The following is a 19,142-nucleotide window of genomic DNA, read 5'->3' as shown; positions in this document are numbered from 1 at the left end:
TAAGTGGCACACAGTGCTCTACAAGTATTTTAATGAGAGTTTAATACATTGTTTTCGCTGTTTGTTTGTTTGCTCTGTTTATAGTTACATATATGGTTGTTTTTGTAAAGATAAAAAATTATTTGCACGAAAATTCTTAATTTATCTTGTTGTAATTTTTGCCTTTTGCAAGGGTAAGAGTATGGATAGGATCGATATATGGAATATATATGTTGTTGTTTTTTTTTCTTTTTTTCTCTATTTACTTTTATCTACAACGACAAGTAATGGATGTATATAATGAAATTCTGAATTACTAATCTGCCTCTTGCAGCCACCAATACTTGGGGCTTTTGTAAACCTTTTCTAACCCAAGCGGAAATAATTTTGTTTGATACATTGGTAATAATTATTTTTAAAAATTAGTAGGAAATATAAAAAAATAATAACAGTTGTTAATGTCTAGATTTGAGATAAGTAATAAGACTTTTTATTCACAATTGACTGTCACAACTTGTTATTAAGACTTTTAAATACTTATTATTAGTTTTTTTTTTTTGTTCTCGAGATCGAACGTTACAATCGTGCCCATAAAGATTATTACTTTTTATTTTTTATTATTTTTTCTATCTGATATAAAATACAAAACAATAAATATAATCTATTACTAACAATTATTAATAGCTATTAGTTTTTCCATAATCTTAAAAGTCAAGTATTAAATAGTGATGATTGATTATAAAAGTTGTTTCTAGTTGCTACTTTTTTCGATGTTTCTATAATGATATTCATGACCAGAGAAAAAAAATAATAAAAAATAACAACTGATAATAATAATTATTAAAATTTATTATAGTCTCAAATCTGGATTTTATAAAATATTACTATCAGTAATTTTTTTTTTTTTTTCGTTAATTAATCACAAAAAAAATTTCCGCTTGGGAAAGTATCCTTAGTAGGTATAGACATACTGTATTTTAACGCCGGTAACATATTAGCACTGCTTGGAATTTTTTTATTTCTTGATGACGAGACCAGTGATATATGATCGGAATATTTTCATTATTTTGTATCAGTCTTTGCCGATCCAGTAGCAGGAAAGTATCAGGTGGAACAATGCCACTACTTCTACATCTTTCATAGTATCTCTCATCTAAGCTAACAAGGTTGTTACAAATTATAGAGTTATCAACCTTCTTGCAAATTACAAAATAATTTCTAATTGGTTTCAAAATAAATATATCTATTCTAGGAACGTCCACAGTGTTGTATAATGTTTTGTTTTTAATATATTTTCAGTATTCGTACGCAGGGTTCCTGTACGTACGTGCTTAGACACGCCCTTACGCATTTTCGTTCAAACAATCGAATTCGCTCCATAGTGGAAGCACTTTGGTTAAACCAAATTGGTGCTGCAAACGTTATTATTGGTCTAATCATTAAGCAGTAACAGATAACTTTAGCTTTTTTTATAGATATCTGTTGTAGGATAATCTCCCCAGGGCTTCGATGGCTTTTTTTGCCTTTTGTAGTTGTAAAAGAGGTTGCCCATGCAATCGCAATAGGTAGTCAATCTGCATACCTAGATATTTGACAGATTTTTTGTGAGGTATATCTTTTAATTGATTATTCCCTGTTTTAAATTGTATTTTAAACTCTTTAAAAATTTTTTTTCCCTTCTGTTCAACCTGTTTTGATCTAATCTAATAAGAATAGTCTCGCATTTACCAGGCTTTATTTTTAAAAACCATTTTCCGTAGCAGCTTTTTATGTCGGTTGCTAAAGGTTCTAGAATCTTTTTAGCTGGAGCTGAGGTTTTTGCTCCAACATATAGAATTAAGTCGTCTGCAAAAAAGGTTGCATATTTGTTGTTTTTTTGATTGAGGTCGAAGAGATTCGCTATTCCGCTTGTATAGATGTTAAATAGAATGGGAGAATCCATGATGCCTTGTTGAAGCTAGGCCTTCGTGTATTTGAATCTTATTGAAGTTTTATTATTTGAATTAACAGTGAATGATTCCCTATCTTGAAAAGAGTTGTGCAGAATGTAAATTATGTGTTCTGGTAAGCCTTTTTTCCCTAATTTAAATACAAGGTCTTTCGTCCACACCGAATCAGACGCCTTTTCGGTATCAATCATGCAGGTGGTGGTACGATTCTGATTTCTGTGGCGCCGCAATCTGAGTGTGGTTTCTTATGTATGTTGAAGCCAGGAATACAGGAAAAATAATTAAAAAATTCCTACTTACCTTCTTTTAGAGATATCGAACTTGAAAGTCGAAAAAACCAAATTTTGTATACATGCGGCGTTAGGGTTATTTCTTGCTTATTTGATAGTAATAAATATGAAAAAACCAATTAAAAAAATTCTACTTGCTTTTTTTTGAGATGTTGCGTCTCGATTGTCGAAAAACACATTTTAAATATATTTTATTTTAATATAAAAACACTTGATACATTAGTATTATTTATTGATTTAAAAACGATGAAATTTATATTAATTTTACTATCGCTTCCCGGCACACTGACACAGATCAAAGTGTATTATCTATTCTCATCAGCTTGATATCTAATACGCTCTTCATGTAAGGGCTATTAAAAATTAAAAATTTTCGCGCTCTTCATCAAGCATGCAGCGCCTCTATCGGTCACTATTTTTTTTGAGCACGTAAAAATTTCAAATATGAAAGCTCAGTGTTATCGGTATATCTTGTAACATCTCCAAGTATTTACTGTTTATTGTTCTGTGCGTGTAACTATGTCAAAACATCCGCAGTTACATCCAAAGTTAGCCAACTTTTCATTTTTCTGCTCCATCAATGACTTGTTATTTTTTTTAAACTGATATTATTTTTATCATGTTTTATACGAAAAAAAACACACCTGAAATGTTTTTAAAGGAGAAATACACATTTAAAATGAAGCATAATATAAACGTACATAACTAGAAATTTTTTAAGTATTTTTTTCATATTCATCACTATTAAATAAGCAAGAAATAACCCTAATATCGCATGTATACAAAATATGATTTTTTCGACTTTTGAGATCGATATCTCAAAAAGGAGGTAAGTAGAAATTTTTTAATTATTTTTCGTGTATTCTTGGCATCAACATACATACGAAACCACACTCAGATTGCGGTGCCACAGAAATCGGAATCTCTCCTACGCGGCTGCCATTTTTAGATGATTTAGGTGATAGCATATATCTTGTGTGAACTTGTGTGACGCGTGTATCGTTGAGTGCTTATGAGTGTACCCGAACTGGATCACCGATATAATTTTATATTTTTTACAGTGATCAGTGATCTGTGTGTTTAGAAAAGACTCGAACGCTTTACTGATACTAGTCATTAAGTATATTGCCCAATAACTTTTAGGATCCTTTGGGTCTTTGCCTTTTTTATGTATTGGCACAAATCTTGGCTATTTTCCAACTTTTGGGGAAGTAAGCATTGTTAATGATGTTATTGAAAATGATCGTGTAGTTGATTAGATTGTCTGTATTTAAGTGTTTGAGAAAAATGTTTGGTATTTTGTCAACCCCTGAAGAGGTTTTATTATTGAGATTCTTAAACATCATAAGTGCTTCACTGGGTGTAAAAAAATGTTCTGTTTGTCCCAAAAAATGTGGAACGCTTCACGATTTTGCGTGTCATCCTTGCGCAGGGGCCCATGCATCGTATCTCTGTATCGTTCTAATTTTAGTATACGTACTGCTAAAGAAACTATGCTGAAAAGTATTGACGCCCCATGTGAACACAGAGCACACTGTTCAATTGGTCTCGGCTGCAGTAGCAATACTTTTTCATCTCTTCTCTAGATATTATTGCTTTTATTGCATTGCACACTCCTATTGATGTTGCGTTTGAATCCTTCTAAGCAGTTTTTTGTAATAACATTTGTCACTCCATCTGTAAACAGACTTATTGTCAATACATTTAGAATTTCACTTGAAATTACTTATGGAGTTTTGGTTTGGAAAAGCCATCAGTAATTTAAAATGGTATTACATGTAACAATTAAATTTGATTTTTTTATCGGCAAAAAAGTTTACAAAAAACGATTTCATGCAGTGTCATGACCTTATGAGGTGTAACCATACGTACGGTGACACCAAAACAGAAGGGTTTAATTAGTTTTAAGAAAAATAAAAAAAAAAGGTACAAAATTAATTTTTCTAGAATTCAAGAAAAAATGACTGAACATGATGATGATACGTGTAATGACATAGTACGGGTGATGGTAAGTATATGTATATTCAACGCTTTAGATCGAAAACAGTGATAAATAATTTTAGCAAATGATAAGGAAAAATCTTGTACGCAGATTATCGCTGCTTTATTGAACACTGTTTAGAGGTATACAATGTTTAATTTTAAGAAATGTACAAGAAAGTAATAATTCAATTTTTACAAATCTAATTTTTTTAATTTTTACATTATTATCACTATAGCTACAAACTCAGAAATACTTAGACCAGTAAAAATAGCTTTTAAATAATCTGGTGCTTAAAGTGTCTGCATTACGGATGATTAGATAAATCGAGGTCGTAGAAAACGTTGGTAAAATTTTCAGCTTCCTAAGTGCACGGGGTCTATGTTATTTTATAAAAAAATCCTAATACCTAGCGAACGGTAATGCGTATCAAAAAATGACCTACACCATTCGAAAGAGGGAAAAAAATACGTAGAAAACGATTATTTACTTGATTTTGACCAACTTAAAATCTCGAGGAAAATGGCCGTGAAAGACTTAATGCAAAGGTACGTTTGTATATATATATATATTAGCGTGCTAGTCGACGGCCAGCAGCAGTACCACCACCACACACGGTGGAGCAGAGCGTGGGGAGAAGAGAGAGGGGAACGACCAGCACGGCTTGCACTGATCCGAAATTTCTTTTTTCTCTTCACCAGGCGCCCAAAAATATAACAAATCCCAACGTTTATAATAAGAAAAAAATGTCTCAGAGAAAGTGGATTTTTGCATTATCAATGATTCTCTATCGATTGCACTAGGTCCTAAATTACACTTTTTTTGCAAATAAAAATTTGCTTATAAATAAATAATTAGAAGCATTAGATGTGAGTTGACAATTTAAAATTTCAATTTTAAAAAATTAATTGACACTTGTTTTTCGAGCTTTTACATAAAGTTGTACGTTGGCACTAGCTTGGCAAACCAATTATTACATCTTGATAAATAAATATTGAAAAAAAATATTTACGTAAAATGTAGCCAGATATTTTACATATAGCAATAAATTATAAGAATACAAGATTATTTTACCAATACACAAAAAAAACCTCTCGTTTCGAGAAAATTTTAACTTTTAAAATTTTATTGGTATTCGTAGCAATAATTGTTAAAGAATTGAACGCAGCTTATTTTCGTCGTTTTTCGATTTATAGTATGGACTGATACTTTTCATCCAGGCTCCAAAAGAGAAAAAAAAAAAAAAAAACTGGTAAGTAAAATAGTGTTAAACCTTAAAATTATAATTTTAAAAATTCACAAACGGATCTTAGGTACAAAGATAAAATGAAATTGATTTAAAAAAAAGTAATGAATGATTAAGAATTTTTCAATAATATTATAATTAATCAGTTTTTAGAAATAGTTAATTTAAATTACGGCCTTTTGAATATGATTAATACTTTAATAATCATGATTGGGTGCACCCAAAAAACAGAATTATGTACACCCATTCGATGAAAATAAAGAAGACGTTCAAATAATTCAATGCGAGAAATATTTTTATTCACACTTAATCTATTACAAAAATAAAACATTAATTGTACACGACAGCCTTTTTTGCAATCAACATACGTATAAAGATTGAGATGAAAAAGAAGTTATTTTCATTGAAAGAAGATATCCAACTCTTAAAATAAATAGTATAAAATATAAGCAAGTTCAAAAATAATCTGATTTTATTCAATGTGGCGCTTATGCGATCGCAAATGCAGTCACTATATTATTAAATGAAAATCCAAGTGTTACTAAATATACTAAGAATATAGAATATATAGATATGATGAGATTACATGTAATAAAATAATTAACGGGAAGAAAATAAGCTAAATTTCCTTTGGAAAAATAAAAAAATTGATTTTTATTATTGTTATACTTAAAAAAAATATTTTTACTGCGCTGAAATTCGAGAACATTCCATTCAACACAAATGTAATAGAGACACTTGTATAAAAACATATTGTTTACATGAAGCAATTGTATTGTTTTATCATTTCAAAAATCTGCTATCTTTGAACAAGAAGCAAATGATATCCAATGCACTTCAAATGTTTAGTGCGTCTAATTAACCATGTACTTCAAATTTCAAAAACATGTAAGGATAAATATTTTATTTTACCATTTTTAAGTAAACGACCAGACACGGGTTGTCAATCAATCAGTTATTGAAATAATATATTTAAGGTTACAGTAAAAATATGATTTTAAATATTTTTTGCTTCTTTTGGGACTACCTATGCTCAACCGACATATTCAAAATTCACTCTCTCTACGATACTTTTTGTGTCCCATAAAAATCAGTTTACTAGAACCAGTTTTTTTGTTTGAAGCCTGGATGGAAGGTATCAGATTATAGTATAAATCAAAAAACGAAGAAAATAAGCTGCATTCGATTCTTTGAGAATCATTGTTAAGAGTATCAATAAAATATTAAAAAATAAAATTTTCTGAAAACGAGAGATTTTTGTGTACTACTAAAATAATTTGGTATTCATGTAATTCATTGCTATGTGTAAATTATCTGGCTATGCATTTTACGTAAATACTTTTATTCAATATTTATTTATCAAGATACAATAATTGGTTTGCCAAGCTAGTGCCAACGTACAAACTTTAAGTAAAAGCTCGAAAAAACAACTGTTAATCAATTTTTTAAAATCGAAATTTTAAATTGTCAACTCACATCTAATGCTTCTGATTATAATTTTATAAGCAAATTTTTATTGGTGAAAAAAAGTGTTATCTAGGACCTAGTGCAATCGATAGAGAATCATCTACAATGCAAAAATCCTCTCTTCTCTCCCCGCGCTCTGCCCCACCGCGCGTGGTGGTGGTACTGCTGCTGGCCGTCGACGAGCAGGCTACTATATCTATATATAAACGTGCCTTTGCAAAAGTCTTTTGTGGCCATTTTTCTCGAGATTTTAGGTAGGTGAAAATCGAGTAAATAATCGTTTTCTACGTATTTTTTTCTCCTCTTTCGAATGGTCTACGTCATTTTTTGATACGCATTATTGTTCGTTAGATATGAGCATTTTTTATAAAAAAAACATAGACTCCGTGCACTTAAGAAGCTAAAAATTTTACCAACGTCTTCTACGACCTCGATTTACCTAATAATTCATGATGCATATACTTAGTCTACACTGTCTTGATCATCGAATTATTGGTAATTCACTTGAAAATCAATCTAACGTTGGTTATTTGTTTCTCTCGTAGTCTTAATCATACTAAGTATTTTAAGCTTAATTTTTTTTTTTCTCAAAATATGTGCACTCTTTGAATTTTTTCCTTTAGTCGTTTGACTTCCTCGCTCAAATTTTGTTTAACGTTTAAATAACGAAACAAATGAACAAGCATGAACAGACAGAGACGATTAATTAATTAATGGAAGCATGCGTGTGTGTGTACATATACATGTGTATGTGTCACGTCTCGAAGGTTGAAGGTCATTTAGTATATACTTACATACGTATTCCATCATCAGGGCCTGGCCATTCCCTTTCGATAGACCCGTCATAATATTGGTGCTCAGGCCGCTTCTCCGGGGCCTGATTTTCAGCTCCAGCTGTCTAGCCGTCATTTCGTGACGGGATGGCCTTACACACTTAAGGCTGTTCACATAGGCGCGATAGTTTTACGCAGTCTCATTTAAAACTAATGGTAATGTGTCACGCTGTCGCATCCATATGAACAGCCTCAGATTTCCATTCAAAATTTTACAAATAACTAACTGCGTAATTACTACCGGAATCACGTCAAACCTTGTAGTAGGGTCATAGAGGTATAAGAATAGAGGAGAAAAGCGCTATACTAGCCCATTAGCGGCAGCGACAGTATAATTAAGTGTAACGGGGCATCTGTCCTTGTTTCCAAAGCCACGTTATTGGCTATACTTCTTCGTCCTAAATCCTACAGTTGATTCAATCTCATGTAGAACTCAACCAATAACATAACTGCCAGACAAAAACAGATGCCCCGTTACGTAGCGAATTCTGCTGTCACATATCACGCCCCCTTTTCTCCTCTATTCTTATACCTCTATGAGTAGGGTACATCACTAAAGCATGAGCAAAAAGAGACACAGCATTGAGCGTGGGCATCCGTCTCTCTCACACATTGCCAACGGTGGGGAGGTTGCGTTAGACAGACTTAGATGTGCAAGAGAGACAATAACCCAATATACCGACGCTCAATGCTGCGTTGCTTTCTGCTTGTACTTCAGTGCCGTACACAAGAACGAGCCGTTTATACATATACATAAGAAGAATATACCGCTTACTAGCTGCTGGGGCAGTAAAACTCGCGTAGAAATAGACGAAAGACGAGGATAGCCAGTCCTTCCCTCTCGCACACTTACAGAGCGGGGCGGTAGGCCGTAGGCCGTAGGGGCACACAGAGGCAGAAGTATGCAGCGGTGCTTCTGCTCCGTCATCGGGTCTGTGCCCCCACGATCCACGACCTACGATCCCACTTCATGAGTGTGCGAGAGAGAAAGTCTTATAATGTCTTCCCTCTCTTTCAAGGCGATCTTCACTGCCCCTGCAGCTGCTAATTAGCGATTAAGCGGTCTATTCTTTATATGCATGTACATACTTTTTATATGTCTATGATCTACATACATACAAGACCAACACGATGGCTCAGCGATAGAGTTCAGAGTTGCAGCCCCGTCGATCACCGAGGTATCTTGTCGATCAGCATTTGGCGCGGTTATTACTTGGGTGGGTGACCGTCCAAGTCTTGCCGTTTCACCTCTGCTGTTAGCTTCGTGGACTGATTGACTATTGATGTATCCTTTTGACATCGTGAGCAGGAGGTATCGCAGTTTGTTCGATAATATATGTCGAAGTATACCATGTATCGATTGTGAGAGATCCGGCCTCCGGCGCGAATTCGAAAATACAAAACTAACTATCCGAATCCTAGGCCATGATGTAAGAATCATAGAGATATTATAAGATAGAGTAGGCAAGCCATAGGGTTTTACGCAAGTGGAACTGTCCACTAGAGATAAAAGAGATAAAAGATTTCGGTACTTGCCTATTCATCTCTCTTTGCCCTTGTCGCTGATTGGTTGTAGTTTCAAATGGTATAACTTTTTTTTTTACTAGCCGCAACTTACACCACTGGATAGAAAATGAAAAGTTATCCACTACGTGTGCCATTTGCGGCAAGATAAAAATGCATTTTGTACCCGAAAATTGACCTAAAAAAGTATAGATATCGTATTCGTATCTATAATGTTATCTACAATGCATACTCTGAACACTTGGACATGTATTATAAATAAGATCGGGTTGGCAGTCTATACTTTTATAGATCGATTTTTGGGTACACGATGCATTCTAATCTTGCCGCAAATGGCACATCTAGTCGACGACTTTTTATATTCTATCTAAAAATTGAAAAATGCGCGCGGGATACTTTCCTTGCGCTCCCCACTAGCTACCTCTTCATTTAGTTTAGAGTCTTCACACACAAAAGGGATAGAAAAGTTATTTCGGGAAACAGAATAATTTATGATTTATAGGTGGAAAATTTATATCCTCGAACAAGTTATTCGTATAATTATGATTGAACTTCACTGAAGTTTGCTTACTCATCGATGATCAGTTATACTTCATTACCATGTTCGAGTATATTTACCATGTAGATGCTTAGACTTAATCTAATGTCTCAGAATCTTTTTGAATTCTCGATACGTTTCACTCAAATCAGACACGTTCTATAAGTAATTTGTCTCGACACGCAAACAAAATTTGTACCGTGAAAGTACGGGGTCTAGTTTAAGAGAGTACAAACACGCGTTGAACTCATACAGTATAGAGCTGTCTGCTCGCAGCTATCCCAAATCCCAACTTTGGACTCGTACAGCTCAAAGTAACGCGGTACTGTAGAGGTCTAGGAAGGGGGCTGTCTGAGCTAACGCTTGAAACGTACACGTTCCAACCTTCGAGCTCAAGCTATAACACCGATGTATAGTTACGGTGTATATAGTCAGATCCTGCTATATGTACATATGTCTGCCAGATAGCACGTCTGTGATCACTGTATTAGTTAAAACAATGATGCGTAATTATAGCATGAGCTAAATAACCGAATGACACTTTGTAACATTGTAATAGAAGCGATTTCCTCCCTTTCGTCTTCATAAACTAATGCTCCCCATTCATCGAGAACCAAGATGTGGGCCAATAAAAAAATTTTTTTTGCTTGTTAACCGAACCAAACTACAATAAACAGAAAAGTTACATCTGAAGTATACGACACAATTTTTGCCAGCCGAAACGTACCAGCTAATTTAAAAAACAAAATTATTTTTAAAAAAAATAATTGGGTTTTTTTTTATTTTTTTTTAGGTACGTTTCGGCTGGCAAAAATTGTGTAATATACGTCAAGTGTAATCTTTCTGTTAACCGTAGTTTGGTTCAGTTAACAAACAAAAAAAAAAAAAAAATTTCATCGCCCCATATCTCGGTTCTCGATAAATAGAAAGCATTAGTTTGAATCGATAAAAGGTTGAAAATTGCTTTTACTACAATGTTACAAAGTTTCATCCGGTTATTTAGCTGATGCTATAACTACGCATCATTAATGAGCAATTGCTCTAACTATATATATATATATATATATATATATATATATATATATATATATATATATATATATATATATATATATATATATATATATATATATATATACCGTTACTATACATCGGTGTTACAGCTCGAACGTATACGTTCCAAGCGCTCAGCGTTGGGTTAGGCAGATTCAATATCGGAACTTTTTCCTTAGATCGTATATATAGCTATACGATCTAGGGAAAATGTTCCGTCGAGCAGACAGCACAGCAGTGAAGGGGCATTGCCAAAGACACGCGGAAATTTAAAAATTGTAATATTAATAACACAAGTGCCTATCACCCAATGACTCGGGGCGCTAACTGGCCACTCTTTTAAATTAATAATTATTAATAACATTAGCGCCTATCACCCAATGACCCAGGGCGCTTACTGGCCACTCTGTTAAATAAATAATTTTAAATAACACAAGCGCCTATTACTCAATGACCTAGAGCACTTACTGGCTACTATTAAATAATAATAAATTATCAATCAATTACAAGGGCGCCAATTAAAAAGATCTTTGTCGTACTAGTCAATCAATCAAAGTTGTGAACTGTGAATTTACATATGTTATCAATTAACATTTTTATTTTTCAATAGTGTGTGTTCACGAGGAAAGGGGTTTTATGCTGCTCCCAATCCAGTTCAGTCGTGTAGAGGTGGAAGTGGTTTACGGCGGAAAATAAATGTAACGCAAATGTGCAATAAAAATATATACAATATATTTACAGTGCTTAAATTATGAAAATGTGCTCAAGTGAAGGCAAGCGGAGAGAAGCTTTCTCTGCCGCCGCGGCGCGGTAACTAACTTACTATGCTCGCAGAGCAATATTTATAGAGACAAAAGATAAAGTAGAAATTCTAGTACATTGATAAATAAAGGTACAAGAGTAAAGGTAAAACGGTCTCTTGGGCATTGCAAATGTACGCGATGATAAAGGCGTATGATCGGAAAATTACTTCAACTTTAATATAAGAATAACGAACATGACGCAATTTGAATTTAGAAAAGGTTTGTCGGCAAATATTCAGGTACAAAACAGAACATACCGCCCGCCATACTACGGTTCGGGGTAAACGGAGTATTAACAATTAGCACTGCACTTATGTAAAACAAACTTAGAGTCTGTATTTTGAAATGTCAATAATGTAATGGACCGGAAAGCGTCCAGCCGAATATGGTGCTCTGGGCCACGGGTGTCCCAGGTAGTCCGATGCGTAAGCCCTCTTGAAGAACTCGTGGAAGCACATCAGCTCCTAGCAGCAACTCGATTTCCGTCAGATCGGCTCAAAAATCGTCTTCAAGCTCCAAACCCTGTAGATACTTCCAGTCGCCTGGAAGCTTGAAGTTTCCTGACCTGTAGCTCGATATGAGCGAGAGCACTAGAGCTTCGCACGTGAGCTTCCCCTCGCTAACCATGGAGGCGAGAGTAAGGTAAGTTTTTCCATGAACTCGCGGAGTCTTGATGCCACCGATGCCAATGACCTCCATGCTGGCCTCTTCATATTCCTGGCGAAGTTTACTTAGCAGGCTCTTTGCAACAAAGGATCGCTGAGAGCAGTTGTCGAGCATGGCACAAGCGATGAGTGTGCGTCCGTCCGGGCCTTGAATTCGGACGAGCGCAATAGGCAACAACGTAGTGTTTGGAGAGTCTGGCGATGTCATCCAATGACAGGATACGCGACTCCCTTTTGTGAGTGTAGCAGGCCATGAAGAAGATGCAAGATGCACTGTAGTGGCAGGATTCTCGTGCAGCAGCGTATGGTGATGCCCGTTGCAAGTTAGGCATCGTTTGCTTGATTTGCAGTTTGCGAGTTTGTGAGCACCAAGGCAATTATAGCACATGTTCTTGGCCTTAACAAACTGTTTGCGTTCATGTGGCGATTTTGCTTTGAAATCGGCACAGCGTAGTATGAAATGCTCACCTTGGCAAAAGCGGCATTTCTCCGTAAAGGCGGCATATGCGTGCGAAGTAGAAGACGCCGTCTTGTCCTTCTTCCGTGTTGCCTTCTCTGTAGAAGACGCGACGATCTCGAGCATCGAGATGCGTTGTTCAATGAAACGCACGAGCGTTTCAAGTGCAGGAGGCTCGTGGGTACTGCTGAGCGATGACTCCCATTCTCGGAAAGTTCGAGCGTCGAGTTTCCGAGCTGTAACAGCGACAACCAAGTCATCCCACTAGTCCGTCGGACGCTTAAGCTGTTTAAGTGCAGCCAAGGCATTTACAGTGCCACTGAGCAATGCCTTGAGTTCGAGCGGCGATTCGTTGCTTACAGCCGGCGCGGCTAGCAAATCGCGAGTTAGCGCGGCAACCAAGCGCCGCTTGTTTGCATAATGATCCTCCAACCTTTTCCATGCAGCCTCGAAGTTGGCGTCGATTACCTGGATCGTCCTCAACAATTCAGCCGCCTCGCCTTGCACATGCGTCTTGAGGTGCTGAAGCTTCTCGACGTTGGAAAGTCGAGAATCGTTGACTATGATCGCAGAGAACAGATCCTTAAACTCGAGCCAGTTGTTGAAATGACCGGAAAATGTGGGCACAGCAATGGACGGCAGGTTGCGAGAGTTAGCTGGTGGAACAGGAGCTGGGTCTGATGCGGGCGATGCAGGAAGTTTTCCGAGCTGTTCAGCCAAATAAGCTGCCGAATCGAGGTAAGCTTCTTCGGCGATTTCGTAGCTGTCTTCGTTGAAATAGCCGATGTCCTTAGTATCGTCTGGAGCAATGTTGAGAATCCTGAGATGAGTGTCCTTGAAGTCATCCCAGTTTATTCGTAGTTGCTGTATACGGCTCTCGATGATTGCACGAGTGAACTTATCCTTGCCGCGCTTCTTGAGGTTTTCGTAAGCATTGCTAATGCTTTTGTACAACTCCTGTTGACGCTTAATTAAAATTTTGAGTTCCTTGACGTCTGCCATGAAGCAGTCGATGTCGCGATGAAGCGCTTGATAATAGGGCTGAGTGTTGGCAGCTAACGACTGCCCGCCTTGGCAAATTCAAGCACGGAGAGCATGCACACACTCTGATTCCTTGAATCTCACTACTGCAGCTTCGCGAGAGCGCGTTCACGTACACGGCATCAAATGGTCAAGGCAAAATTCAAGGCTTCACTGAGCACTAGCACATATCCACTCCTGCACTGACCGTCGGTCCCTGGAACCACGCTCTGCTACCAAAAATGTTCACGAGGGAAGGGGCTTTATGCTGCTCCCAATCCAGTTCAGTCGTGTAGAGGTGGAAGTGGTTTACGGCGGAAAATAAATGTAACGCAAATGTGCAATAAAAATATATACAATATATTTACAGTGCTTAAATTATGAAAATGTGCTCAAGTGAAGGCAAGCGGAGAGAAGCTTTCTCTGCCGCCGCGGCGCGCTAACTAACTTACTATGCTCGCAGAGCAATATTTATAGAGACAAAAGTTAAAGTAGAAACTTCTAGTACATTAATAAATAAAGGTACAAGAGTAAAAGTAAAACGGTCTCTTGGGCATTGCAAATGTACGCGATGATAAAGGCGTGTATGATCGGAAAATTACTTCAACTTTAATGTAATATAACGAACGTGACGCAATTTGAATTTAGAAAAGGTTTGTCGGCAAATATTCAGGTGTACAAAACTGAACAGTGTGGCCAATAAGTGTCCTGGATGATTAGAAAATTAGTGTCCTGGATGATTAGAAAATAAGTGTCTTACTTAGTTATTTATAAATTCTTATTGACCTAGATTTGCAATAACCATCCCAGGTCATCAGGTAATAGGCGCTTGTGTTATTAATGATTATTTACTTATAGAGTGACCAGTAAGCACCCTGGGTCTTTGAGTGATAGGCGCTTGTGTTATTGATAATTATTTATTTCACCGAGTGGCCAGTAAACACCCCGGGTCATCGAGTGATGGGACCTTAATGTGCACATACATATATATAGCTTACTCTGAATCGGATGTTGGAGACGTCGGAAATGTTTTGTACCATATGAATCCGAATATCAATGTATTTAACCAACTTTGGCAAAGGCCTGAGATAGTTTAAAGAGAATGTTACTATTAGTGGATTCATGCTCGTGAAAAAAAAATAAATAAATAGAACGTTTTACACTTTGGTAAAAGAAGTTCACGTCTCCCTCTGAAAAGTTAGCCTTAAAACTTAAAGTGCTGCCAATATAACATAGCGAAAGTTCAAAATCACTCCCGCGGCAAATTTAAATTTAGAAACCTAACTAAAGAGAAACTTCACCTGTAAGTATAAATAGAAGATTTGAATTTTTACACCACACAACAAATGTACAAATGGCTCTCTTACTTGCTTAAGGAAGGTATGTGGCGCCATCCACCAGCCAAAGCTCAAAACAAGCTTCTCGGCGGAAGCAACTGCTCATCCCGCGCACGTCAAACAGCGCGCTCTCTCCGTCTCTCTTTCACCGCAGCGCCTACCTTTAGGTATGCTGCCACTCCACGCTGGACTAGCGACTGCAACGCACGCTTTTCGTACCAAGTTGTTACTCAATAAAGAAATATAATTTTACTTGTACGTCGTCCCTCGTTTTCTTTCACGACCTGCTTCGCACCTCCAACATCCTTGAGCATCAAATAATAAGCTCTCTCGCAGCATTCATTCTCCAAAGTGGTGATCCTGCCAGGATTCTTGTCGAGGTAAGCAGTGCCAGTGATGTGCAAACAGAAAGTGCCTCGAGAGGGAGAAACAGCCACCGTCAAGGGCTGTTCACAGAGCCCAGGCTTCACGGCCTTTCTCCTCTCGACCCAGTGACAATATTTTTTTTTCTTTCCTTGCGTCCACGCAGCGCGTCGTGCCGCCGAGCAGTCAAATCCTCGTGGTGCATTTCTTTTTTTTTTCTCGGCCCCAGAGCATGCGCTTGGCCTCACGACTATTTTGGCTTACCCATCGCAACAGCGACAAGTGCGCGTGCATGCGCATTTTTTTTGTTTTTCGCGAGTGAGTGCGTGAGGGCAAGGCGAGATAACAAGTTATGCCTCCCCTTCACCCTTCTTGCACACATTACTACTGTGCTGCATGGCGACAAGTGAGCTCCATTAGACAGCTCGTGTTTAGCACGTCGTCCACGCTGTGTACTCAAGACGCGACAAAGGCGAGTGCGCCAAAAGTCGGCCATATTGTTCGCGAGACGCACGAGGCCATTCCTCGTGCTACTTTATATCCCTCGCACCTGAGTGCAGTGAAGTGACTGTGCCGTACACTAACCTTTATTTACGTTAATACTCTTCTTTTATTACCGTTGCTGTGGCTGGAGCCATAGCTCGCCCAGCCCATGACCTTTTAATTATCGTTTCGTGGGTGCGTGTGTATAAGTGAAGTCTCTGCGTACCAGACCATATAAGATTAAGCCCACGCATAGAGCCATCCACGCGCTATTGTGTTGCCTTTCTCGCGCTTACGCGCCCTCACCCCCAGGTCGATACGCACGTCGCCGGTGTCGGCCCTTCGACGTTCGCAACGCTGGGGGACCAGGACGACGAAGTGTTGCCCCGAGACGAACGCTACCAGCGTCGCTTAGTGGGCCCTTGACACCGTCCAACAACAACAGCACCAGCCGCCACCACCGGCTCAACAACACCAGCGTCACTTAGAGCGGCAGAAAGAAGAGCAGTTGCAGCGGGCCCTTGACACAGTCCAACAACAACAGCACCCCGCCGCTGCTGGCTCAACAACACCAGCAGCGCACAGCCACCATGTCTGACCCAAAGTTTCCTCGCTTCTGGGCTGAGGCGCCAGCGGCATGTGTCGCTCAGGTTGAGATCATCCTGCAGTCCGCAGGCATCACTGACGACAACCAGCGCTACATCCTGCTCGTTGGAGCCCTCAGCGGACCAGCTATTTCCGAACTCTCGGACATCATCGCCAACCCCCCAGCGACTGGATGCCTCAAGGCGATCAAAGACGCGATTTTGGTCCATTTCCAGGAAACTACCGATGCTCAGCTGCACAAGCTGTTTGGCCAGTTGCAACTGGTAGACTCTAAACCGTCTCAGCTCCTGCGCCAGATGAAAAACCTCGCGGCTGGCAAAGTCACGGACAATATCCTCAAAATCAGGTGGCTTGACCTTCTTCCCCCACAGGTTAACGGTATCCTGCGGATTATGATGACAGCCACCTTAGACAATCTCAGCACCATGGCAGACGAGCTCGCGAGCTCTATTCCGGCCGTAAATGCCGTGAATCCACTGTCTGCACTGCCAGCACCACCTGTCACTGCGGTTGGATCCAGCTTGGCCCAGGAGGTCGCAGAGATGCGCAAGATGCTCAATGAGCTACTCCTGGAAAAGCAGCAACGACGCGGCCGGAGCCGTTCCAGGTCACGCTTCCGCCGCCAAGGCAACCAAGCAGTTCCTACCGATGCCAACCCAGACTGGTGTCGTTTCCACCAAACGTACGGATCAGCTGCCAGGGACTGTCGTCCGCCCTGCACCTACGCGTCAACCAAGCCGGGAAACCAATAGGGCCTCCTCCGTTCCAAGTATCAGAGGCGGGCCACCAAGGTCTCTCGGAAAACCGCCTACACTTCTTCGACCCAGAGTCTCGAGTGCTCTTTCTCGTGGATTCGGGCTCCATCGTCTCGCTGCTACCCAAGCATCTCGTCAGGAACCGGAAGCTGGAGCCGCAGCCACTGACACTCAGCGCTGCCAATTCCACTCCGATAGCCACCTTCGGCACCCACATCCTCACCATTGAGCTGGGTCTTCGACGAGCAGCAAAGTGGAGTTTCATCGTCGCTGACACCGACGTCGCGATCATCGGTGCCGACTTCCTCAATCACTTCGGTTACTTCGTAGACGTCAAGGGTAAGCGACTTATCGATCCGACCACTAACCTTTCGACACCTGGCTCTTTAGCGCCAGCCACCGTCTTCAGCATTTCGGTCGTCACGACACCGGAACGCACACCCCCTGGAGACCTGGGCCAACGCTACGCAGACCTGCTCCTGGAGTACGCAGACCTCTGCTCTCCAGAAGCTACCACCGCAGCGCTGCCAGACCTGCCGGTACACCACACCATTCACACCACTGGACCTCCTGTCTTTGAGCGACCTCGACGCCTTCTCGGACCACGTCTACAGGCAGCCAAGCAGGAGATCGGGCGATTCCTCGACCAAGGCATCGTACGCCCTTCATCCAGCCAGTGGGCGAGCCCACTCCACCTCGTTCAAAAGTCCAGTGGAAGCTGGAGAGTCACCGAGGACTACCGGAGCCTAAACGCCTGCACCACCCCGGATCACTATCCACTGCCGATCATCGACGATCTGCTCCAGGAGGCGACTGGAAAGTTCTTCTCGGTCATAGACTCGAGGAAGGCTTTCTACCAGACTCCGATAACCGAGGAGGACATCCCAAGAACGGCAATAACCACACCGTTCGGGCTCTACGAGTTCACGAGGTCTTCCATGGGTCAACGGAATGCCGCCCAGTCACTCCAGCGGACCATGGACCACGTCCTACGTGACCTGCCGTTCGCCAGGTGCTACCTTGACGACATCTTCATCGCTTCCGAGAACCACGGGCAGCACCTTCAACACCTCCATCTACTTTTCGGCGTCTTACGCAAGGCCAAGCTACGTATCAACCCGCAGAAGTGCATCCTCGGCCAACTTGAGGTGGACTACCTGGGGTACTTAGTCTCTGCTGATGGTGTCCGTCCCCCCCAGCGCACAAGGTCCAGGACGTCCAGGATTTCCCGAAACCGGAGAACTCATCTGAGCTCCGACCATTCCTGGGCATGGTTAACTTCTACAGGCACTGCATGCCTGGAGTAGCCAACGCCATGGCTCCGCTCAATGACCTGCTAAAGGACCTACCACCAAAGAGCAAGAAGGCCCCAGTCGCCTGGAACCGCAACACTGATCTCGACTTCCAGCAGTGCAAGGACCACTTGACCAAAGCAGCCACGACGACCTTCCTCAGGCCTGATGCTCCGGTCACCCTGAGGACAGACGCTTCGGACATCGCAATCGGTGCAGCCCTAGAACAGGAGTACCCACGTGGCACCTGGAGGCCACGCGGTTTCTTTTCCAGGAAGATCTCCAAGGCTGAGGCCAACTACAGCGCTTACGACAAGGAGCTGCTGGCCGTCTACGCAGCCATCAAGACTTTCGAGCGAGTCCTCGAAGGACGCTCCTTCATCGTCTACACGGATCACAAGCCGCTCGTCTTCGTAGGCCGCCAACGCTCTGACAAAGCCTCGGTGAGACAGGCCCGCCAAATCGACTTCATTCTGCAGCACCAGGTAACCCTCTCCCATG

General features: G+C 40.2%; 1 protein-coding gene and 2 non-coding genes across 3 annotated transcripts in view; 1 reads left to right on the top strand and 2 right to left on the bottom strand.

The window, feature by feature from the left end:
• The window catches only part of LOC106647054 (pleckstrin homology domain-containing family J member 1), a 122,201-nt gene that overhangs the window by 66,259 nt on the left and 36,800 nt on the right, over positions 1-19,142 (bottom strand). The gene's annotated exons all lie outside the window — the stretch shown is intronic.
• On the top strand, positions 2,488-2,675 carry LOC149375957 (U2 spliceosomal RNA). Its single transcript, XR_016293257.1, has one exon. It is a non-coding gene; the product is annotated as a U2 spliceosomal RNA (small nuclear RNA).
• LOC111643641 (U6 spliceosomal RNA) lies at positions 3,606-3,709 on the bottom strand. Its single transcript, XR_002759730.2, has one exon. It is a non-coding gene; the product is annotated as a U6 spliceosomal RNA (small nuclear RNA).

This window comes from Copidosoma floridanum, unplaced genomic scaffold (genome assembly GCF_036245765.1).
Source record: "Copidosoma floridanum isolate Cflo_tuat_1 unplaced genomic scaffold, Cflo_Japanese_pri ptg000002l, whole genome shotgun sequence".
Classification (NCBI taxonomy): domain Eukaryota; kingdom Metazoa; phylum Arthropoda; class Insecta; order Hymenoptera; family Encyrtidae; genus Copidosoma; species Copidosoma floridanum.
Note: the sequence above shows the minus strand (reverse complement) of the source record. Positions and strands in the feature narration are given on the sequence as shown.